Raw genomic sequence first — 17,188 nt, 5'->3', positions numbered from 1 at the left:
TACTATTTTTCAAGTGTTGTCTTTGAATAATACTTTTTCAGCTGCATGTCATTAGCTTGCTTTTCCAGAAAACAACCTTATTTCCTATATTTTCAGGTCCACAGAACCTGTACTAATTAGCCTTCTTTTAATCTTTTGATTATTTGCAACTCTTTCCAATCTACGAATTTCAGTAGTGTGCAGTTTGCAGCCTCTTGGAGATCTATACTGAAGACACTAAGCAGCCGTGTAAAGCTAGATGAGACTCACTGCTGTTACATTAATTTTATTATACTAAAATATTAAAAAGACTTTTTAGTAAGTCTTTCTAATATATTTCTAAATTACAAGGTGATTGCTGACAGATTTTGATTTGAAGTAGACCTATAAAAAAACCCAGATAATTTTCCAAGCAAAATAATAGAGAGGCAAAGCTATTACCTCACAAAGATGTAGAAATTCTTCTGAAATTCAAATAATTTTATCTGTTCTCAAAACTCTGTCTGCCTGCTGGCAACCAAAATGGTAGCTTTTTTCAGTGAGACTTCACCTTTTAGGATAAATAACTTCAAAGCTTAATTTTAAATAATCATGAATCTGAAACCCTGCACTTGGAGATTGTGTGGTACAAGCCAGCAATATCAGAGCAAACATTGCAACCTACCCATCCCCTTGTTCTTTATCTCTATTTTTTTATCCTTAAGAAAAACAATCACAGAAAATATTACTTTTTATTAAACAATTAAAAAGTGGGATAATATTAAAATCAATTTACTGCAGCTGTTTTTGTACTAGTGGAATGCTGCTGACTGCTGTGGGTGCATCTGAAAAGCCTTTCATAGCTAAAGAGATTGAATCCAGGCAAAGGTGTAAACAAGAACAATGAAGAAAAAGGAAATGATGAGTCTATTTTATGAGAGGAGAGGGGAAAAAAGTAGTTTTCCTTGGCAGTGTAGGGCAGGAAAGGACTACTCTTAGAAATGAGTGTCTTCTCCAATCCCGCTTACTGGTGAAGTTAGGACCACATCATTTTTATTGAGACTATCTTTTTCTTCAGTAGTACAAGGCAATGCTAAAGAACATTTAGTCTATCAGAGTTCATGACTGTGTGCGTCTAGCTTTCCGGTGGCCTCCTGTATAACACTAGGTCTGAAATACAGTAAAACTAAGCACGTACAGCCAGCGGGTTAATCTAGGGTTTACCATCACCCTTGCTCATTCCTTGATGTATATTAACCATTGTTCCATAATCAAAATATGTCTGTTAAGAGAATACTCCAACTAATCCTCAGAAACACTAGTATTTAACATTTACATTGAAATAGTCAGGAAGGGAAGGCATCAGGAAATTAGCTCTATAACAGCCTATCCTTGAAAATCATCTTTTCTCTGAAATGGTGTTGTGCATTTTGAAGAACAGTCAGGAGTCTTTGCTTTCAATTCTAATATGCCCTTTGATTATTTTTTTTAATGTCTCTGCATTAAGTAGGGGATGCTTCTGCCTGTGGCTTCTTCATTTTCTAATTATTTAGCAAATCAATCTTGATATAATAGTAGGTCACATGTTAAATATGCATTGTCTACAGGCTTTGTTTTAGAGGATTGGTGCTATTCATATATCAAAAGTCTCTTTCTTCAAGATTATGTCTTTAAAATAACTTGCATAACCTATACAATTTTTAAGGGCTTAAAAAGGATGCATGAGTTAATGCTACTTTGGTTGCTAGAAGTAATATCTTACATTCTGGAAGAGATTTCCACAATTAATGTTGGATGCCTGCAAGATGATGTGACATTACAAAGCACAGAATTAAAATAACTGTTTTATACTGTCATTCTTCTTAAAACTTCATAGCTGAAGCATGTTATATTTTAAAAGAAAATAATAACTCACACATTTATTCCAACTGAAATGTCTGTATGTTTTGTTTCTTCTGTAGTTTTTGTTTGAGGTCTCAACTGAAACCAAGATTTTATTTTAATAGATACTGAATTTACATGTAATAAGAGATAGTACCTGCCCAGTAAAATTTACAATAGATTTCAGAGGAAATGTACAAAAGGTCAGAGAAAGGAAGTTCTATTATCTCAGTTTAATGAACAGAGAACTAAAGCACAAAGAACACAAATCATTTCCCTACAACTACTCAGGAAGTCTACAGCAGGAGTGAGAATGACACCTGCATCTTATGAGACCTGATGGCTTGATTAGCAAAAAAAAAAAATAAAAAAAAATTAACATTTCCCCTTTCAGGTTTTTTTTTAAATGAAATTGTTTATTGAAGTTCTTTGTAATTCTTATATAAAAGAAACTGTAGAAATAATAATGTTTGTAATTAGGTAACTTTAAAAGCATCTTAGCTTGGCTCAGTGATAAAACTTGAAGGTGAGCTTTCCCCTGAAGGAATGTTAGAAGTAAATGGTAATTCCAGGCTTAGGGGAGAGGGATAATGCAAACACTGTCTCAGTTGCAAGCATGTTGTCCTGCACAACTGGGAAGCAGATACCCAAGTAAATGCTAAAAAGTTGCAGTTTTGTTGTGGTTTTTGTCTTCAAATAAGAGTCCCCTTTCTCACCTCCTGGCTGCCTTTCTGGTAGGAGGCTTGGGCACCAAGACAACCCTTCATGGGGGAACTGCTACGTAATCAGCCCTCCTGGCCAAAAAATACTAATAATGGAGCAACCGGAGTGACTTGTTCCCTATGTCTGTTTTTCTTTTCTTGCTCCTTTTTCTTTCCTAGACATACTTAAAGCCCAGCTATATGTTTGTGTAGTATTTGTCAGAATGGTGATTTTTACAGTGACCATACTATGAACATATACATTAATTAGGAAATGATAGATAACCCTGATGTTAGAAAATGTTATTTAGGGCAAGGAGGAGGGAGAGGAATTGCATGAACTGTACAATCCTGAAAAGAGCTGTCTTGTATAGCGATCCCTCTTTTACTGCTGTTCAGGAGGAGGAGGAGAGATTCTTCACTAGGTTGTGTATCTAGAGACTTGCATGCACTCTCCTTTAGGCTTGGCATTTAGGGAGTAGCAGCAAAAAGCTGGAAATAGTGATGCAGTGATACAAGGACAGGAAGGAACCTTCAATGATAGCTCTAACACAGAGTCACTTAAAAAATTGAACATTTTTATTTACCCTACTTAGCTGACTTTTTGTATTTAATTTCCAGGTATTTATTTAAAAGGAAAAAAAATTTCTGGTGGCTAATATTAGCTGTTGTTGGTAGTCTGACTTATTTTTCTGAATGTGTTGGTCTGCCTATATCAGGCCCAGTTCAAGTTAATGAATGTTCCCTCTATACTAAAATTGGATATTAAGATCAGTCACTGCATCATGTGCTTTTGCCACATAAATTGAATAGTAGAAAACTTAATGGTGGATGGACTTACTGATGTTTGTGATCAGAAAGCTGCCAGCACATTCCTAACATGGTCACCCCTCACCTGAAAATGCTCATTCTTATGTGCAGACATGAGGTGAGAAGCAGAGTTTCCTTGATCTCTTTAATTCAAGTGGTGCATCAATTTATAAAAAATATTAAAAAGTTTCTTCAAAGTGTTGTTTTATGATTTTGCTGTGTTAATAGCTGTTCCCTAGAATTGTAATTTTTCTTTTCTCTTTAATTCTCCAGGGAGATGTTTAACATATTGACTCCTGTACACACACAAACACATACTATTCCAGCACAACCACCTCATTATCTGTTCAGCGCGATAGGCATTGCAAGGAAATGATGAGATTTTTACGTTGAAGCAACCTGTATGTCAAACACTTTACCCTGAGTTTTCCAAATGCATTGAACAAGAAGCCCAAAGAGATGACAAATACTCCTAGTGGAAAAACTGGCTTTGAGTTTCTCTTTTGTTACCAAAGACAATTCCAGTAACAAGAAATGAGGCAGATGTAAAGCGTCTGCCAAGAGTCTGACATTTTGGCGTTGCAGAAAGAATGCTCTTGAGTGGAAAAAAGCTGTGTGCTAAAATACCTGCTGGTAGCAGCCAATGCATTCTCCTCAAGAAACCCATTGTCACTGTAAACAATTAATTCTCCAGTGACTTTCTATAACACTTTCCAAAATCTAGCTAGTCTTCTGTGAAGCTACCCCTTCTGAAAAATGTAAAAGATGTCAAGTTGTCTTTGGATGGTAATGCATGCTAGACAGCATAAAGGTGTTTAGTGAAGTATATAGGTAAAATATATAAAACATTGCTAGAAATAACATTTGATAAAGGCAAGGACAGTCTTTTTACTACTTGCTATGTAGTGCAAATGAGTATGTATATCTTGAACAGGCTGAATTTTCCTCACTGTCTTTTGGACAATATCCACAAATAAGGGAATGCAGTCCTGGACAATGATTCAAAACACCCAGGACCCTCTGAATTGCAGAGGTTTCATAAATGATGCAAATTCTGTTATTTGAGTTAATAAGGTTTTTTCTTCTCTTTATTTTTTTTCTCTGCCAATCTTACTGTGTATGTGATGCACATGTGAAATCAGGGAGAATCTTAGATTACTGGGACGACATTTTCAGTGTTAGTACAGAGTTACTATTCCTGTGGATCACCTAGGATATCCAAGATATTCCTTTGCTACAGTGTGTAGAAAATACCCTTGATCTCTGCACTTACAGAAAGATTTATATTTATTTTTTTTACAGAAAGATTGGGATGAATCTATTTGCATTCATGGGAAAAAGAACATCTTGCTTTTATTTTTCCCTTTTTCACACACACAGGTGTCATGTCATAATTTTACTTTAGGTCCATATTTTACTTTTGTTCCAAACAAACTTGCTTATGCTTTATTTTCCTTCTAATCTGTTGTGCAAATAAATATTCTTCTTAGGGATATCCCTATGTGCTAGGTAAGTTAGACAATGTATTTTTTGTTTAAAATCAGTTAAATACTAACCTGAGGTAAAATGGAAAGATATCCCCCTGTTTAGAGGCATTAATATAAAATGGTTTTTTTCTTAATTTCTAGGTGTTGTACTTCATATATAATTAATTTTTTTCTCTAAAAAGTGTATTTTTCTCATTTCACATTAATAGCATGAAATTAATTTAACAGTGTGAATAGAGAGGTTTGAAAATAAGAGACCCGAGACACTTAGGATCAGTTCCTAACTCAGTTGTAGAATTATCATTCTGGCATTGATGTCTGCAAACAAACGTACTTTCACTTTCACCCATGTTCTCCCTTCTCTTCCATTTCCCTAATTCTTCTCCTTCTCTCCCCCACTACCCAAATATATTTATTTTTAGGTGTCTGGAGTTAGGGGGGAGCAATAGAGTTGTTCTCTACCCAATCTACCAGATTTGGTTTGTGGGGGGTTTTTTTTGTTTGTTTGTTTGTTTTTTTCCTACAGTGGAATCATGAAGGCTTTCTCTGGCACGAGGTAATCTTCTGGTCCAAAATTGCAGAAAACCACAATGGCTCAGTGTTCACTAAAGGCTGTATGTTCAAGACCGGACTCTGGCATGGCATTTTTCAAATGTATTCCGGTCAATCCCTGTATAAGGCCAATGTCCTGATAATCAGAACAAATGACTCTCCTGTTAACACATTTTCTCCTGGTAGTGCACAATGCAGTGGTACCTGGGTTACTGAATAAACCCCCTCTGTGTTTCAAAGCATATAGCACAGCACTGCATGAATATGATTTCCAACCCTGAACTTTCAAAAAAAAAAACCCAAAACAACCCAACCCCTTTTATGATCCGCTTTGATTAAACATAGAGCAGTTCAGCTGTTTGGAAGCAGGGTATAGAATGGGATAATGTCACTGCATTATGAAGATGGTACTGTGCTGAGTTTGTGGTGGCTACCCAGAGGAAGAAGGAATGACATCATTGCTGTGCTTGTTTTTAATCGGAACCAGCGGGCTCTCTGGTTACACCCATCCTTATGTAATTTACAGAATGGGTTTCAAAAGAGAAGAGCTGGCATGAAAGGAGGTATTCAACCATGATCAATTCCAGCCAAAGCCATTACTATGTTATTCTATACTCTTTCTAGATGATATATAAATTCTGTGCCTTATTTGTAAAAGCATATATTATCAAAGGTATCCATTCAGTATTCTCAGTTAATTAATCTTCACTTTGTTCTGACTCTATTGGTATTTGCTTCTCACTTCACTTCTTGTTACTGGGCCAGGTGAGCTAATGATGATAAGTACCAGCTTGCCATTTCTGTCAATAAATCCGGTGTATCCAGCCAAAGGTAGCTTACCATATTATGAAGAGAAAGCTCCACAAATAAATGTGACTAGTTGCTTGTGAACAAACCATAAAAACACCCCTTGCCACATAAAATGCTCAAAGGGAATTAATTAGTTCAGTCTTTTAGTTGAATCCAGGTTATAGGTACATTCATTTGCTTTGAAGTCTTTCAATAAGCAGAGTCCCAAGGAGCTAACCTTACTTCATGTAAGCTGCACATTAAAGACATTTAAAATATTAATCAAAAGAAAAAATACAAATGCACACATGCACATGTGCCCTGGAAAAGGGATCACGCAGAATTTCTTCTTTAAAGTTATCTGGATATCATGGTTTAATTAACACTATTGTATAGAGAAATCGAGGGCGATAGAATGAAATAGCAATAAGAATTCCTCATGACCAGTGAGGAATGAGTTGTCATATATGACGTTTCATTCCTCAGTAGCTGAAGGTAGTAATGGACAGGCTGCTGGCTCAGCCATTAATCTTCTCAGCTATATCCATAAATGAAATGTCATGCCTAACAACTTCTCTTTTATTGGTATTTCATCTTAGCTTTCCCTGATCAAAATTAAATGTCTGTGCATGTATGTATAAAAATGGGGATAAAAAATTCTACATATTCAGATGGTCAGAGATTATATATTCACACACAGAGTGTCCAATTTCAAAGAGTAGATAGAAAAAAAAAAAAGACTGCAAAAAAAGTCAGAGCACCTGTTCTTAACAAATATGACAGCCTGCCAAAATTTCATCTTGTGATGTGCTTAAGACTATGACATAGATAACCAGAAATTACTGTGCACTGGGATAGCAAATTAAAATCCAGAAGTCAGTGAGGACAGAGGATATTGGATTTAAGACCATGAAGAGGTTGTCAGTGTTTATGACATTTCATTGCTTGAAAAACACTAGTGTACTCAATGTGTATATATATTTGAATGCTAAAGCTGGACAAAAGCCTAAGTCAAATCCATAGGAAAACTTGTCATCATAAGCAATGGAACAGTTAGTCATGGGGGCCAGAAGCAAGCCTGAACGTATATACCATGAAAGAAAGAAAAGAAGCATTATTCTGATGAAATAGAGACATGCAGTTTATTGAAGTTAAAAGCTGGACTTTGGGTCCAGCTCAGTATGGCTAGTGTTCTGGTATATTACTAAGGTGAGATAAGAAGTTAATTCAGGAGAATGAGCTGGTTAGAACCTCACAGTCTGCTCTTTCACTCCTAGTTAGCCTTATGTTGCCTTGTACAGGTGTTACTGGGGTTAAAAAAAAAAAAAAAAAACAGATGCAAGTTACATTGTTGAGTTTTCTAAGTATTGCGGATTTGTTCCAGGTCTGTTCAGAAGATACACACCGATGTTATTTCTTAGAGCATGAGTTAAATCCTTAAATTCTTAATCCATCAGTTTTAGCTTGGCATTTAAGTCTGCTTGAATTTTACTTGTCTCACGCTACTTACTAATCAAACAGAGCATTTTATATTTTCTTAGCCTTTGAACAGCTTTGTTTGACTAAATCGGGTGTTTTTTAAAAAAATACATTAATAAACTGGGACAGAAAGGTAAAATTTAAAATTTAAATTTTATTTAAGTTTTAGGGGTGTTTTATGGCTAACAGTATGAGACATGAGTGACATGTTAAAGCATTTTGTCCTTTGCCTCATCTAACAATTTTGTGCCATAAAAAGGGCAATATTTCTCATGAAACATGATCTTCTATCACTTCTGACCACACATCCAACCTATAATGTTATCTGACAGTAAATACATAGCCTCATCAAATCACTTATCTTCCCACATTTCAGCAATAATTTTGAGGGAATCTGAATAAATTATGTCTCAAATGGTACAGCTGCTCTCAAACAGCAGAACTAATGAATTGTCATGACTCGAAGAGAGGGAGAGGTGCCTTGCATCCGTAATCTGAGACAGCTGACAGGATGATGCTTGATCAGGTTTAGTCACCATTACTAATTACACACTGAGAAATTATAGCCACTTTTAAGTTAATGGCTGGTAAACACCTAGTGACAATTTATAGCAAGAAAGGACTTGCCCTGCAGTTTAAAAAGGGGGTGGGAAGGACACTTTATACTGATGTGCTGACCCTCCAGCAGTGACTGTCCAACCCAAATTACTCTAAACTGATGGCCCTAGTTACTTCTGAGGATTTTTAAATCTCTTTGCATTTATTGCTTTTTAATAACTCTGGTATTCTGGCTCCAAAGGCATTCCAAATACAAAAACTGAGGACACTTCCATTTTAAAATTTTTGTTGTTGTCTTGGTAGAGATATAGTAATGCTTTAAAGGCAGGTCTACTCAGTCATAAGCTAGAATTCAATTATTCTTCTCCTCTGTCAATTCTTCTCCTCAGCTAAGTATGTAAGGTTGTAATAAAAAATGTCAGTGGTGTGATGGTTATACCAACAATAAAATCATTTGCTCTCTGTTTTTATCTGAAGATACTAAATCTAACATGCCAGTTGTATCTCTAGAGTGGATTTGACTGAGTGGTGAATACTAGCTCAGTCAGCAGAGCTTTAAATCAATCCTCGTGTTCTGTAAAAGCGGGAGTACCTTGTCAGGTTTGGAAATGTTAATGGACTAGGTGACAAGCATGACTTGAATTAGAATTTGAAACTTTAAATTTCACTATAGTCATCTATTTTTTTTTTTCTCTCTCAAAAGTAACTTGCATATATTATCTGCTAAGCCGTAGACCAAGTGTTTCAGAGTACAGATCTATGATACATAAACTAAGGAAAAGGCAGTAAGTGAGAAAGGTCGGTAAACAACATTAAAATAGAGTGAATTCAAGTGGGCCTTACATTTGTAATACTGTACATGTTTCTGTGCCGCTTTAGTGATGCTTAATATTTATCAGCCTGGGAGTTTTCCTTCCAGACCTGCTGCAGTATTCATCCTCTCGGCTATGTAAGAGGGATGGCAAAATCTAAAATCAATACATGTCTTAATACTCTGATACTGAAATGTTCAGTCTTGCTTTGATGTCCACATTTTGCAAATAAAGTTTAAAAAATCCAAGAACAAAAAAAGACCCACATTGACGTTTTCAAAACTAAAGAAATCCTGATAAACTGAAGTAAGTCAATCTGTTGAATATATCAAGATGACAACTGAGATGGAATTTGACTGCTCTTACATGAATAGTTTATCATTGCCAAAAAGGAGAGCTGGTGAAGGGGCCTTCTAATTTTTCAGGGAAGACCATGACATGTTTTGATTTATAGACAAATTCTAATGAGATACTAGGCCCAAATGTTTAATCTTTCAAAAAGGATGAAACCACCAGAGCAGCCTGAAGAGACAAAGGGCAAGTTTACTGTTTCCTGATGCCATCTTATACCTAACTTCTAGAAGCTATATTTGATGCTATTGAAAGTGAAACTAAGTGCAATAGAGGGTGAACTTCTTTATTTGTATTAGTCTGATATATTTGACTGGAAAGTCTTTACCTTTAAAGAGTGTAAATGAACATGTAAACTTAAGGCGCTGGGCTAGAAGTGGTTTTATTATCTGTAAAGGTATACTAAGCTTGGTATGATGCTTAAGTAAAAAACCCCCAAATGTATTGCAACTGAATTTCTTGTTTCTTCCTGCTCAGTCGCAATCAGTTCTAGTGGCATCTAAAGTGACGCAGTATTTGTTTTTGAATGAGAAAGAATATCACTTATCAGTGAACCATCTAAAATTTATCAGAGATTTCTCAAATTTGGCTTCTGCACAGAATTATTCTGTACAGAAGTCTTCGTAGGCATACAGATAGCATTAAAAACTACAAAGTATCTTTTTAGTTTGAAAAATGTAAAGATGAAGCTTGGTAATGCATTCAAACTTTAGAAATTCATGAATATACCTACTGTTAGGTTACTATTTCCATGTATGGAAACCTTTTAGAGGGAAAACCCTATTTATACATCCTGCTTGAGGAAAACGTAAATTGCTGATAACTGTTGTTAAAATTTCATTAAAAAGACCTGACAACAATTCATACTATGGAGGAGAAAAATAATGAATTCTGAACAGCAGACAGCATTACTTTTTCTCAATGAAGGTGTTAATTCATGCTGCCAAACACTATCAATATCATGAATCAAATCGTCACTCTTAGCTACGAGTTTTGACTTTCAACCTTTGGAAAATTTCTAGCCACTTTGTTCCTATTTTCCAGTGATGTCAGCGAGAAACACACATTTTCCTTGATAGACGTTACCTCTTATTTGACTATCACAAAAGGCTCTTGCCAGATGAAATTTATTACCCTTGAATCAGCAATGTTTTACAACACAAAGAAAGAAAACATGGAGAGGTTAACAAAAACACCCACACCCAAACAAAAAATATGGACACCTCCCCAAATTCAATGCCCAAAACCTCTTTCCATTCCACCCCCACCCGCCTCCCGCCCCCAGCAGCTTAAAATTTCCAGTTAAGGTAGAAAGCAGGCAAACTGCTTATGAGCTGGGACTGAAGGGTGAAATAATTTTGTTTCCTTTCCAAAGTCCAGTAAGTTGCTTTTTGGTTTTGTTTTCCTAGGTCTTTAGCTAAGTGAACTGGAAACAGGAAAAATACTGCCTGTTTCACCACTGCTGTACATATTAAACCATTCTTTTTTATGTATGTCACTTAATTGCTAATGCTGAAAGAGTTCAAAACTGAGGAAGACCTCTTGTTAACTGTAGTGAAGGCCATGATGATGATAACGCTGAGTAGAAAAAGTGCCCTGATTATATACCTCTTAATGGAATTACTTTTTGTAAACTGAATTAAAGAAATAGCAGATGTCAGAAAAAGCCTCTTTGCTTTGCAGCATAGGAAATTAGCAATTCTGCTGTTGCTACCTAGCAGTGGTTGTCAAAAAGCAAAATACCTGCTTAGAATCATGAGTTCTTTTCAGAAATACAAAATGTTTTTCCTGACAGTCTCTTTAGTGGCTTCATGTCACCTTGAAATCAAAGCATAGCTTTGCTGGATAGCTTGCTTTCATGTTTTCTCACAACCTAATGGTATATATGCTGGCTGGCTGAAACATAGTCTAAAGCATATGATAAAACCGAGGTCTTTATCAAACAGCTTCAGTTCTGGGGCTGCTAAATCAAATAAAACAATCTTGATGGGTACAAAGCCCTTAATGGTTTTCCATTAAAAGGGGCTATGCTATATCACTATTATTGGTGGAGACATAAAAACAAAACAAAGCAACACTTGCTAGTGTCCAAGCGTCCATCGTGGCAATATTTCTCAAAAATTAGCACAGAAAATTATCCATCCGGAAAACCCACTTGCAGACTATTACAGCTCTGGATCTGACATTAGCACTACTTTTTGCTGAGGAATTTATTGTAATCCAGAGATGATGGCCCAATTTATTGTAATCCAGAGATGATGGCCTGAAACCTGAATTCAGTCAGGAACCTCTTGCATATATTCTAAGGACATACTGTAACATGGCAGATGAGACCAGTGTTGTTTGTAACCGGTCTACACATGACAGCATAGAACTCAGCGTGGCCCAATTCATCGAGATTCTTTATGCTGCTGTAACTCTTTAAAATGGTTCTATCTATTTTTGCCCTACTCTTTCAGATTAGATGCAAGAGGACAGCCTGCCGGTTGGTGAACTGCAGTGGCAGACCACCATGTTCAGGGGATGATACATGAAAAGGTCTGGGACTGCAAGTGTAGCCTGTCACCTTGTTAAGCTTGTAAGTGGCAAAGTGCTACATTCACCTCTCAAAAACTAGCAGGATGTTCCTGTTCACAAAGGAGAAAATAATTTTTAAAAAAAGCAGAAGACTTTTTTTAGGAGCTAAGTAACCACTTGAGGGAATTAGAAGTAAGTTGGGCATATGCTTTCAAGCTAGATCTCCTTGGATCTTTTTTGGAACTATATATGTATGTCAGACAAGTGTCCAAAATTTTATCACAGATCTCACAGGGCAAAGTTGGGTGTTTGGGGTTTTTTAATTCAAAAACTTAGATTTTTGTCTGAAGTGATTTTCTTGTAGCTGAACTAATTTACCTAATTTACACTCAATTTTATATAGAAAGGAAGATAACCATTCCTTATGCTCAACAGTGCTAGCTGGAAGGGGCCATTTACAAAATTACTCACCCAAAAACCTGAACGTGCATCCTCAGGGACAGAAGGGAGCTCATGGCAATATTCCCCAAGGAAGGCAGGTCTCTGACCTGTACACTAAGTGCCAGGAGCAACAACATGGCATAGGAATAACTAGTCATGAAGGCAGCTTGTTTTTTTCCAGGCATCCTGTGCTTTAGTAGGGATCCCGGCACAGGATCAGGGATCCTGCCTTCTCAGTGACTGGATCCACTGGATTCCTGTGCAGCAACACAGGCTTCAGAGGAATCTGACATAAACTGATGCAATATATGTAACAGATCTCTAGTTGTCTGGTGTAGGATGATTTGTAAGTGCATGGTAAACAAACAAAAGCATTTTACCAATATTTTTCAAAAGCAATTGAAATAACTCAAGGATATATTGCATGTTCAGACAATTTAAAAAAAAAAAAAAAAAAGCCTCCTGGATGAAACAAAGTCTTGTAGCCGTGCCTGTAAAATCCCTTGGCACTAGCAGTTTTTCAAGTGTTTCACTTGAATTTGCACTTAGGCTAATGAACATTCGAATATTTCTGTTCTTCTGTTTTTATTTTTTCAATCTAGCCTAGTAGTATGCTTTCAAGATCTTTTGTTCTGGGATAAAATCATGCTCTGTGCCTGCACTTAGAGCACATGCTCCCCATTCTTCACTTTAAAGTGTCACTAGTGCCAAGTCCATTTGCAATGAGGTGTATTTTTTCCCACAGATGATGGGCTGCTGTTGTTCCTGACATATCTCCAATGTTCAGTGGGAAGTTGAGACAAACACCTGTTTGTTTCCACAGTTTGTATAATCCGTACCATTTTTGCAGATGGTGCACTACACAATTCTTTGAGGTACATGCTAAATAGTCACGAACTCAGAAGGAATACTGGAAAAAATATAAAGATTAAAACTTCCAGCAGTTTCTGTTCCCATCAGATTTTTAAACTTGTTTGGGTGAGGGAAAGCATTGGGAAGAGAGGATTTCAAGATTGCAAATGTTCCTGGGCTGCTAGCATGACATTTTTCAGCTATGGAAGAAGTCTTCTGTAATACAGAAATGAAGTGGTTTACCCAGCAGAAAATAAGTGTTGCCACTTTATTGTTTTTGGCAGGAGTTGGTGGTTCATCATTTGGACACATCAGGTACTTTCTTTGTGACGATCGTATAATTTAAAATGACAATGTTTCAAATGGTGACAAAATGACAAAGTACTGATCTGTGGTGGAAATTTAGCATGGCGAGAGAGACTGAGCCAGGCAATATTGTCTTGAAAGGGAGTTGGAAGAGCACTTTGCTTTCAGTTCACTTATTTACTGTGCTTTACCTTCACTGATGCACTACAAGAGAACTAGGAGCTGTGAATGCTGTCTTGAAATGTCTCTAATTTGTGTTGGGGGTATCATATCTATGGCATTCTCTCTTCCAACGTTTTGAGGGCTTTTAGTTATACGACACTGTTCATCACTTTGGAAATGGAACTAAAATCAAACTTAGTGCATTTGCTGTGGTTGGAATATTTATGTCTGTCCACACAGTAAGGAAAAACCCCTGCAGTTAAACCTCACTCGGTTGGTTTAAATTGTCACAGTTGCTTTTGTGGCTCTCAAATAGTACAGAATATAGCTTGTAGTTCAGAGATATGTGCTCTGCTGACCTTCCCCAACCCAAGAAATCCCTTGATGTGCACAGTAGTTGCATTATGACAGAAACAGAGTATGAGCTGCTCAGCATGGATAGCTAATGGTAAGAAAGCGCTCTATGGCTGGGAATTTACTGCTGCCATTCCTGTGATGGGAGCCAGGGTGAAATCTCAACACAGCTCTGTAATCCCATACAGATTTTCTCCTGAGGGATTGAATGGGACTTTGTGGATGGGAGTGAAGACAGATTGTGTGGTCACAAAAAAGGATTAGTTTTCTGTAGAAAAATAGGGTATATTATTAATGTATTGATTTAATAATCCAGCTAAAATGCCTTCAGTTCAGTAAGGACTAAAGTTAAATGAGATTTGTGAAGAACACGTACCAGACAAGTGCTAGTGAATGATATTACTTACTATCTCAGAAGCTGGAGTTATTTCTCAGTGTAGCACAGCTGTTTAGGTTGAAATTAATGGACATATGTTGACACATTTTTCTTAAGTCACTTTTACTACTGTTCCCATGAGAGGCTGTGAAAGTGGGATTAATTTACAGTGAGGGTGTTGCCTGCAATCATCTTGTTTCCTATCTTGGCAACAGTTTCTTTTAAAAGGGTTTCCTATTCTCCTTCCCACCCCATGTCCCTGTTGGGTTGCAGGGGAGGCACATGTTGTGGCAAGTGATGGGGAGCTGGGGGAAGCTATTCAAACAAGCCCCCTAGCTTTAGCTTTAGCTCAGTGAAGGAAATTTTGTATGTGTCACCACTGTTAATTGGTATCAGAATCACTAATACTCAGATCTAGGGTGATGGCCCTATCTCTAGTCCTATAGGAAATGTGAATTTGGTGTCTAACTGACTAGTCTACTTTTGCCTTATATGGCCTTCAGTGGCCATGACCAATTGTAAAATGCCATAAATGGAACAATATCTTGAATGAACCTACATAGTGTCCTTAAGATTAAGAACTGGTACTTTAAGTATGACTGTTGTAATGGCAATTTAAAAAAGCTACACTAACTCCTGTAGATGGTGTTTATTTTGGTGATCAAATTACATGGTGTTAAGGAACGTGTGTCTCTGTCCAGGAGTTGTTCTATGGCTGTGTTCAGTTTGAACTTCTCTCCTTTTTTTGATTAATTTATATTTCTAAACAATCAAACTAAAATGTCGGAGCCCCAAATCTGAGGCTCATACATACCACTTCGAAAGAAAGCATTAAAAAAAAATAAATCCGTACTGTAGGAGATTCAGATTTTCCAAGTAAAATTTCAAAGGCTTTTTCAAAAGTCAGGCTGGTGTGACTGCTTAGTGATTCACTTTTGAGATTTAAAGTCTGATTTCTTGCTTCTACCTTCTAGCCTATGGTTTTAATCTTCTGTAGAGATGAGCTGAACAGAGCAGCTGGCCTATAATTGGGAGAGATTGTTGCAGACACTTATCTCTGTGGGTGTTACTCCTGTTCTTGGCATTATTGCAGTTAAAATGGTTATCGTTTTCATCTATAGTGTCTTTCCAAGAGAAAAATAAGCATGTGCCACTTACCTTTTCAGTATTATTGAATCATTTCAGTGTTGACTGATTCACTTTTTTTTTCTTTTTTTCCCCGCTGATCCTGGGGTTGGCTACAGCATAGCAAAAGTTGTACATTGTTATTGGTTACATGTTATTTAGCAGAAGTGAGCAGGATCTAAAGGAGCTTAAAATTTCTGTTCTGCGTACCATGATTGCAGTAACAAAATCTTTTATCCTAACAATCAAGAAAAATATCCAAAGTATGAAAGCAAACTGTGCTTTCAGATCCTACAGTAATTCCACAACTTATTCAAATTTTGTTGGACTGGCTGCTTTTCATGCAACATATTACTGGTTTTTTTTTGTAACTCTGACTGCTCCTGGGCAGGTGCCCCTCTTGAGACAGTCATTTCCTAATTTGTACAAATTGGGAAGCCAAACTGGGGTGATCAGACTTTACATGAGTGGTGAAAGAAGGCTTGTACCAACTATCAAATTGGGACTCCAGAAATCTGATTTCAGTTATTATCTTTAGAAAATCTTTCTAGTGTGGTCTCACTTAATCCATTATTCAGTCTGGGTGTGAAATGCATCCTACCAAGATTAATAAATGTGTTTCTTCTGATTTTGTGAACTTTAGTTTCCTCATCCACTAAGTGTGGCCATTGCTTTCTTTTCTCATCTTTTTCTGTAAAACAGACAATGCATAATGTACCTTTTAGGCATCCAGGAAAAATAAAATGCATGGCTCTAGTGGCATACAAGTAATGCTACTGATGATGGAAGAAAACAACCTTCTGAAGGTCAGGTTAATGCACATCCAAAATCCAGAAAGCACTTGTCATGCCCTGAGTATGAATCCGAAATCTGATCAGTCTTGGAGAATAAATCACTAGTAGAAGATCTCTTACTGAAATTCCTGTGGAACTGATTTTCTGGAAGCAGACATAAGTATAGTATTGGTTAGAGGACTAGCATGCTGGAAGGAGGCCTGCAACTGAAAAACTGAGAAATAGTAGGGACAGCAGAAAGAGCAATAAATACATCAGTGCTTGCAGATAGAGGGACTAAGGCGCCTTCTTTCAGCACTGTGGAAAGCTGATCACTCTTCAGAGGTGTAATTATAAATGTTAAGCATATGGACCCCATTTTGAAAGTTTTAATGCCAGTATTTTACATTGGCTAACTTGAAATAAAAAGACCAACTCCTTGAGGACTTTAAAACAGGAAGAAAGGGGATAATTAAGTCTTAAGTTTTGCTACCATCTTAGCTTCTTGTATTGCAAACTCTGCATAAGTAAAAAATAAGCTAAGCATATTTGATAGTGCCATAACATAAAAACCCTGTCTCCTGAGAAACTGTGTGTGCTAGTTGTAAAAGTATTAGGCTTATTCTAGGAATTCTCTGGGTCCATAATTTTTAATTGCTTTTACTACTTGTAGCTCAAGGCAAAGGGGCAAAGAAACAATTACTAACTTGTCCTCTAGCCATGTCATTTCATGTGACCAAGCCAATGTCCCATGTAAACAGCAAGCAAAACCCAAAGAAGAAAGCTCTGTCTGGTATTATCTAGGAATAACTAGTGAAAAGACAAAAGGTATTTGTGTTTTAAAAAAAAAAAAAATGTAGAGGGCTAGAACAGGTCTTCTCCCCCGAACAGAGAGTAAGACACA

This window comes from Strix aluco, chromosome 6 (genome assembly GCF_031877795.1).
Source record: "Strix aluco isolate bStrAlu1 chromosome 6, bStrAlu1.hap1, whole genome shotgun sequence".
Lineage (NCBI taxonomy): Eukaryota > Metazoa > Chordata > Aves > Strigiformes > Strigidae > Strix > Strix aluco.
This window is presented reverse-complemented; position numbering follows the sequence as displayed.